This window comes from Apis dorsata, unplaced genomic scaffold (assembly GCF_000469605.1).
Source record: "Apis dorsata unplaced genomic scaffold, Apis dorsata 1.3 scaffold_32, whole genome shotgun sequence".
Taxonomy (NCBI): Eukaryota; Metazoa; Arthropoda; class Insecta; order Hymenoptera; family Apidae; genus Apis; species Apis dorsata.
In genome coordinates this window covers 943214-950964 of record NW_006263334.1, presented here as the reverse complement: position 1 = coordinate 950964, position 7751 = coordinate 943214, and the positions used below count along the sequence as shown (strand labels likewise).

The following is a 7751-nucleotide window of genomic DNA, read 5'->3' as shown; positions in this document are numbered from 1 at the left end:
AAAAAAAAAAAAAAAAAAAAAAAAAGAAAGAAAGAAAAAGAAAGGAGTGTGAAAGGAAACTGATTCAGTGAAGTTTTTGTTTTTCGAAGGTGATTTTTTTTTTTTCTTTTTTTTTTTCTTTTCTTCTTACTTTTTACCAACACTCGGTTCTCGCCACTGTGTGCGCGGCCGATTGTATTGTTGTGCCATGACAATCTGGATACGATCGTGAACGAGGGATTAGGAGGCAGCCCCGGTAAGTCCAGTCCTTCTCCTTATCACTGAGCTTCCGCTTTTGCGCGCTTCGTTCTCTCGAACGCCTCGGCCGCGATCTCGTTTCGTGTGTGCAGGATTTGTCACCGGAAATGCGAGCGGAAAGTTGGATCGATGCAGTTGTAGAGGAAATATTGAGAGTAGAAAGAGAATATGTATGAGAATACATTTATGGATAAGATATATCATAGTTTTTTTATAGATAATTTATAGATATTTTCTACGCGAATCGCGTAGAGAAGTAATAATTTTCATGCATCGTGTGCTAATGAAATTTTTTGCAGGATAAAAAAAGATTATGTAAAAGATTATTCTCGTTGCTTACATTGTACGATGCGGTCATCGCGAGGAAAGTGCAAGATAGGAAGTCTTTTCAAATTCGAATGGCCTTTGAGATGATTTGTAAACTGTTACTTAATTACATGGACGAATGTGTTGACCTTTAAATGTCTTCACGTTGGAGAACTATCTAAAATGTCTAAAATGTTCTTTCGTCAGAATATAAAATAATCGATGGTAAATAGTCGATGAAAGGAATTAAATGTTTACCATGGATTCGATTATATAATATTTATAGTATGTGCAGAGTTGATCAGCGAAAAAAAAAAAAAAATAGGAAATACAATGATGAACGTTATTTGTTATTTAACATATTATTTTTTGAAAATAACATTTTAAACGATCGAAAGTTATTCAATTATAAAATATTACGTAACGTAACGAACAATAATATTCCTTTAAAAATAATGAAACGAAACGGTAAAACATGCTGATGCGTTACATTTTACGCGGTGATAAGTAAATTTATGTTGGTCATTTTGCGTGCATTCTTTCAATTGCAGGGAAACGCGATACTCGATTCATTCGTATTTTTTCGATACGAAAAAAAAAAAACTTTGTACGACACGAAATGCATCAAGGAATCGTTAGTAACGAAACTAAAAATAAGAAAGGAAAAGTTAAAAAATAAAATGAGAAGTGAAAAATATATCGTTATTCTAACTAAAAATCTTTATTAGAAGAAACTTGTTCAATGAAAATTTATAAAAATCAACGGGATGATATTGAAATGTCATGTACGTTTATATATTTCAGATAATGCATATTTTTCCATCTTATAAAGTATTTCTAAAGTAGCTTAATAGGTTATGAAGGATTTCTATGTCTTTTTCTTTATTAAATCCGACGTTTCACGCGATGGAACGGCAAACTATCAATATTTTATTAAACGGAATGCAGGATTCAAGCGATTTCTATGACTCCTTTTTATTTTTTTCTTTTCCCTCTAGATTATAGATAATGATCACGTGCAACATTACGTGACGTATATAAAAAAAAAAAAACCTTCATTGAAGTTGTTAACTCATCGAGTCTAAGCTGGCTGGTTATTTTCTTCTCGTATAAATTTTTTGAATAAAGAAACAAAAAAAAAGGGTATACACGCGAAACATAATTGTCGTAATCCAGCTATATAATATCCCTATTTCAAAAAAAAAAAAAACGTGACACCGGCGTCTGTTTTGTAAGATTAAGTAAGATTTGCCAAACACAAATTACATAATCGTCGAAAAATTATCGAATTTCTCGGTAATAAACCAATTTACTTGAACGAATTTCGTTTAATCTGATTTATATACTGATTTGTCACGATTGTTTTGATGCAAATATAATCATATATCGTGAATATCGCGATTACGTAAGTTGGCGTTTTACGAAGAAAAAGAAGGAATATATAATAAAAATAACAAAGAATTATTAAGTTCGGTTTCATAGATATAGGCAAAACGTGAGAAATAGCAATATATTATTTCACGGGATTAATCTCTCTCTCTCTCTCTCTCTCTCTCTCTCTCGTTATTTAATTAAAACCGCGACGAACGCGAGCTCTTCCTTTGGAAAGATGGACCGATCTAGTAATCGTAAAAGGAATAAGGGGTTAACGGGTTAAAACAAATTACGTTTACGAACGGCTCGTGTCGCGGTGTGAGAATCGACTTGTGGAATCCGTGATGAACATTTAACGAGGTCGACCGTAAATTCTCCTATCCGGCCTTATTTATCAATCGAACGCACAAAATTCTTTCNGAGAGAGAGAGAGAGAGAGAGAGAGAGAGAGAGAGAGAGAGAGAGAGAGAGAAAATCGAAAGAGAAGAATTTTCATCTGGCCCCGCCACTCGATTTCTTCCCGTTCCTTCGACAATTTGCCGCTTCTTTTTTCCCAACCAATTCGAACGTTTTAAAATCCAATCGTGGATCGAACCGCAACCGTTTCACCGAGCATCGTCGTTGCGTTGGACAATTTTTAGAAGGTCGAAGAACTGTTAGGCCAACATTGGTCAACAGTTTTCCGTTCCAGGATTTCCAAGTATTTTCTCGGTTCGAAGAGCACAACCGACGAAATCTGTCCATCGATCCGTTTCCCGGAGAGATCTCTTTTCCCTGTTGGGTATATCCCATCCCATCCCCGAGCTGGAGCAAGCAATCCCCGACTCCAAGTGGATTGACCTCCGCCGTCAGGGCTCGTGATAGGAATAAATTCTCCCTCCCCCCCCTCCATTCCAGGCTATTCGAGGCTATGTACTCCACGAGAGCCACGTATTCGTTCTTTTCAATTTTGGATACTATTCCGTCGCGGTCGAACTGGAATACCGGCGTGTGACCGGCTTAACTTATAACGTTCCCGTCCTTTTCCTTCTTATTCTTCTTCTTCCTTTCTTTCTTTCCCGTCGCGCTTCGACACACGTCGCTGTAACAGTTCTTCGCCGACCTCTTCACGAGTTACGCGTTCATCCCGCGTATACGTGTGAACCGCGTACAGATGGCTCGAGCGACAAATTTTTTTGGTTCCAGCTCCTGGCCCGATTGTCGATTCTCGTTTAAATTTGATACTTTTGAGATTGGAAAGGAACGTTGAATTCTTATAAAGGATTCTTATTTTGCATTTTTGCATCCGGTATTCCTGGAAGAGTGCCCGTATGCAAATTGTAGTTATAAATAATCTTTGGATGAACGAACTGACCTGAAAAAAAATAAATGGAATAAAATTGTGAATATACTCTGTGGATCAAGAAAATTCAATTGCAATTGTAAATATGGGAAAAGAATCGAATAAATATGGATGTTTGTGAGGATAAAGCGAGTTGAAAAAAATAGTAAAGAAGAAATTGTAAAATAAATAGGGGAGGGGGGATCTTTCTTCGAAGAGATCGAGGAAATTGAATCAAAGTAATTGTGAATATCTGGAAAAAATGTATTCGTCGAGATTTGCACAAAGAAATTGGAAAGATAAACGATTTTCGGTGAGATCGAGCTGGCAGAACCGATCCGCTTGAACGGGGAAAATTATGCACAGCGATATTCTTTGCCTATTTATTGGATCGGAACGTTTTACCGCTCGAACTTAGTCGAGTGAAAGGAAAGGTTTCTTTCATTCGATGCAGATTTAAAATCTGATTTTTCGTCTTCGGATTAAAATCGATTAAATCGCTTTAAGAACTATATAAATTATTATCTACTATTTACTATATAAATTATTATGTAAAGAAACTTCGAGCAAAAAAGTAGGAAAGATTTTATTTTTCTTTCGTTTCGTTATTTTGTTCAAGGAAATTCATTTAATTAATTTTCCCAATGAACTGTAAAAATGTAATTGCTCGAATAATTCGAACGAATAATTCCTAATTGGAAACGTTTCAAATAATTTTTCAATATCGTTCAGTAATAAATAATTACTTGGAAAATGAATATATGAAACCCCCTAGAGATACAGAAGGGTCAACAATTGGTTCTTGCCACGATTCGAATTACCGTTTATCGAGGAAAAATGGCGTTAAGGTTAATTAAATATTATACGATCTTTTTAACTTCTAACAGAAGACGATAGAATTCAAGATGAGTAACCACCACCAGTTGCATCATTCTTATTTTTCCACCTATTCTTTTCGATCCACGACCGCAGAAACGGGAGAGCTAAGAACGAGGAAATACGATTTTAGTCAAAAATTACAGAGGATAGATTTACGAAACTTTAGACATCTGCGGCGGATAAGAACGGAGTGAAGAAAGAAAAACGTTTCCAGACGCCAGAGAGAGAGAGAGAGAGAGAGAGAGAGAGAGAGAGAAAAGTCGTTTCCTTCGCGCATAATGCGGATTAATTTACACGAGGACGAGGCAGAGGAGCGTGCAACAATTTTTCTCATAAAGTTGTCGCGGATCAAGGAGGGAGGGGAGGGGCAGATGGACGCGCGATATAATCGGCTTCACACGGAAATGTGCGAACAAGTTTAAAAAGCTTGCCGTTAGCCCGTTAACTCGATACGATTTGACGTGGAGGAACAATGAGAACGCGAGACAATCGTGAAAGCAATCGCGGTAAAATTCTCTCTGATTGTTTTTCGTAGAAAGTAAACACACAGTGGGAAGAGGATTCGAATCTTGGCGAGAGTATACCGCCCCGCTCTTCCTCCTCTTCTCTCCGAGAGGCCGTGGAGCGCGAAAGGGACGTGAAAATTCGAATTAAGCGTAATTACACGTTCCGTCCACGTGGCCGAAAGGAGAAAGAGGTCGAACGTTTTCGCCTGGTAAACGCGAATGTTACGACGTTGATCGTTTCGAAAATCGTCCCAAACGGTGATGGTTTCCGGTCCCCCGATTTCATCTCTTTCTTTCGCTTTCTGGAGAACGAGAAAGAAGTCGAAGAGGTTTTCTCGCGCGAAAAATTTTTTTCTTTTTCTTTTTCTTTTGGGAAATCGAAATGTTTCGCGAAAATCATGGATCGATGGGTTTAAAATATGATCGGATTCGTCCGGTGCACGAGAACAAAATTGCAATAAACGAATATCGTTTAAAGGTCGACGAAACAGGTTTTGTAGAGTCACGAGGATTGGATATATGCGAGTACGCGAAAAAAAAAATGACTGTCTGTCTGGCCACTTTCAGAAGCTGGTCACGTGGAACATTTGACCCCGAAACACTATTATCATTCGTCGGATCAGAAACAGTTTTAAAACAGAAAAGTCTCAAAGTAATTGTTAAAATTGATATGTTTTTTTTTTCTTTTTTTTAATTTCAATTCATTCGTCAAATTGAAAAAGAAAATAAGAACGTAATTATAAAAATTAGCGTAAAATTCGTTTACATTAGTGAACCGTTTCTTTATTTTCTCTTTTCTTCGTCATCATCGTTTCTGACTGTATTCAATTCTTCTCTATTCAATCACTCGAATAAATCGATTATTAACTTTTAATACTTAACATTTGATGCGAATAATTTATGCGTTTAAGGAGATGACATTTCTACGAAGCGTTCACCTTTAAAAGAAATTCCGTGAGCAAAAAGTCAATGGAGCGTACCGCTGCTTTTTAATATATGATCTTCACATATATATATATATATCCTATCTATCGTTTCTTCGTTTTCCAAGACGCTTCGAACATCGTGTAAAATTGCGTTAAATGGGATATATTAACCGAAAAAGGCGAGATATATTTCGTGGATTTGAAAGATTCAGCACCGAGTTTCTGGAGGAAGGAGCGACGACATAATTGCGTAACGTGAAACCTAGTAACCTTTTGTGATTCGATGCACGGTTGTGTTGGGAACAGATAATATAGTGTACGTACTATGCGGTAATAGCAAAGTGTTCTGTTATAAAGTCGCTTGTACAAGCCGGAGATGCGAGAGAACGGCGATGCGTGATGAAAATCACGTCTTCCTTTTGTTAAAAAAAGAAAAGAAAAAAGAAAAAAATATAAGTTTTTTGAACGATGATGGACACGGCAGAGGATTCGTTTCTCAGTCACGTGAATAAATTCATCGAGATCTTTTTGAACGAACGAAGAACGTGTTGCCTACGAATCAAAATTGTGTTTTTCAATACGATATTTGAACACGTTACTTACTCTGTACAGAGAAGAATTAGCAACGTGAAGACTCGTTGTACGTTATGAAATATTCATATGCATATATTTTTGCATCTTGATATTTTTCTTTTTTCTTTTTTTCTTTTTTTTTTTTCTCTTTATACTCTTTTAATAAATACACGTGTCTACACGGATTACGAACACGTGATCCGATGAACACGACGAAAATCTTTTTTTCGCGCTGGATTTCTAGAGACTGGATTTGAACAGCTTAGATATAAAAGTTGCTTTTCACGATGGCATTAAACCTTGACACATGGAAAAATATTTAGAGACTTGGAAATATGGGAAAGTGTTATTCGTGAGTTTGGATTAAACACGCGATACGTGTGCGAAGGAATAGGAATTATATCTGGTATTGCTATACCGCTAATCTGAACCTTCACTCTTTGAAAGTTGCGAAGGTTGACTTGTTCCCACTTTTGTTTCGATTGTCCTCGCGTTTCCATTGCATGGGATATTCCTCTCGTCGCTTGTGAATAATAAAGAAAGAAAAAAGTAATTGAACTGTTATCGCGAATGCATCGAAATTGAGAACGCATGGCTGGATAGAACGATTGTTCTATCTTTTTTTTTCGATCGATGAAATAATTATAAGATGTTATCATATATATCGTCGCGTTTTCTATTCATCCATGGGATGATCGTTGCATCCGTTCATCTTCGCCCGTCAAACCTATCATCCGTTTCGTCGTTAAAGTCCTGTTTTGAATTCCGCGTAGACTTTCGAGAGCGACCGTTAGTCAATCAGAAAATCTTAATAAATGGTATCTCGTCTTTATTTAATCTCCGAGTAACGTTACCCGGCAAATAAACATACTTCATCGAGTTGACGAAAAATGCAAATACGAGAAACTTTCTCTTCAAAACAGTAAATTTGAAAATACGATAAATTGCCCGTTTACGATAAATTGCCTAATTGTTGCTAAACCGTTGTTATTAAACAACCTCGTCAATTAAAATTTTAAAAACGAATTTAAATATAAAGAAATTAAAACGTACGATTGCGAATAATAAATTAGCAACACGCGCGGAATAAAATGTACATCTATTAAAATTTTAATAGCTTCTTTAAGAGGGAAATTCATCGATTCGCAGACCGCTATAACCGTATGATAAAAATGATAAAAACTCAAAGTTACATTATCTAGAACGAGATTGATCGATGATTTCGATCAATAAAATTAATCACAGTGTCGTTAAATGAACGGGAATAAAATTTATTTATTTTTTTTTTTAACGATAATTTTATCCAAAAGCTCGTTCTTGTGAATCTCACACGAACGAAGTTTGAAATTGATGCAGTAATTTAAGCGTTTGTCCGCGTTACGCCACACCTTCGAAGTGTGTCAATGGGCAGGTAAATAGTCGAATGCCACCATGTTCTTAACGCGAGGCTAACCTACTCACGAAAAAGAAATACAAAGGCAACAGTTTCGGTTCGTCTCGAGTGTTGCATTTACCGAGGCCACGAGCCGGATATTTCAAGACCTATTTCAACGCGATCCTTCTAAAGCGAGCAAGATTATTTTTCCATCTCGGTTTCTCGATCAATCTTCGAATGAAAGTGGTAAACTT

At 36.5% G+C, this 7751-nt stretch overlaps 1 protein-coding gene across 1 annotated transcript in view; it reads left to right on the top strand.

Annotated features, from left to right (window-relative positions):
• The first annotated feature begins 69 nt into the window (after window positions 1-69).
• The window catches only part of LOC102679565, a 39479-nt gene continuing 31797 nt past the window's right edge, over window positions 70-7751 (top strand). Inside the window, exon 1 of the mRNA XM_006608292.2 lies at window positions 70-235. The gene's annotated coding sequence lies outside the window, so the exon portion shown is untranslated. The remainder of the gene's footprint in view (window positions 236-7751) is intronic.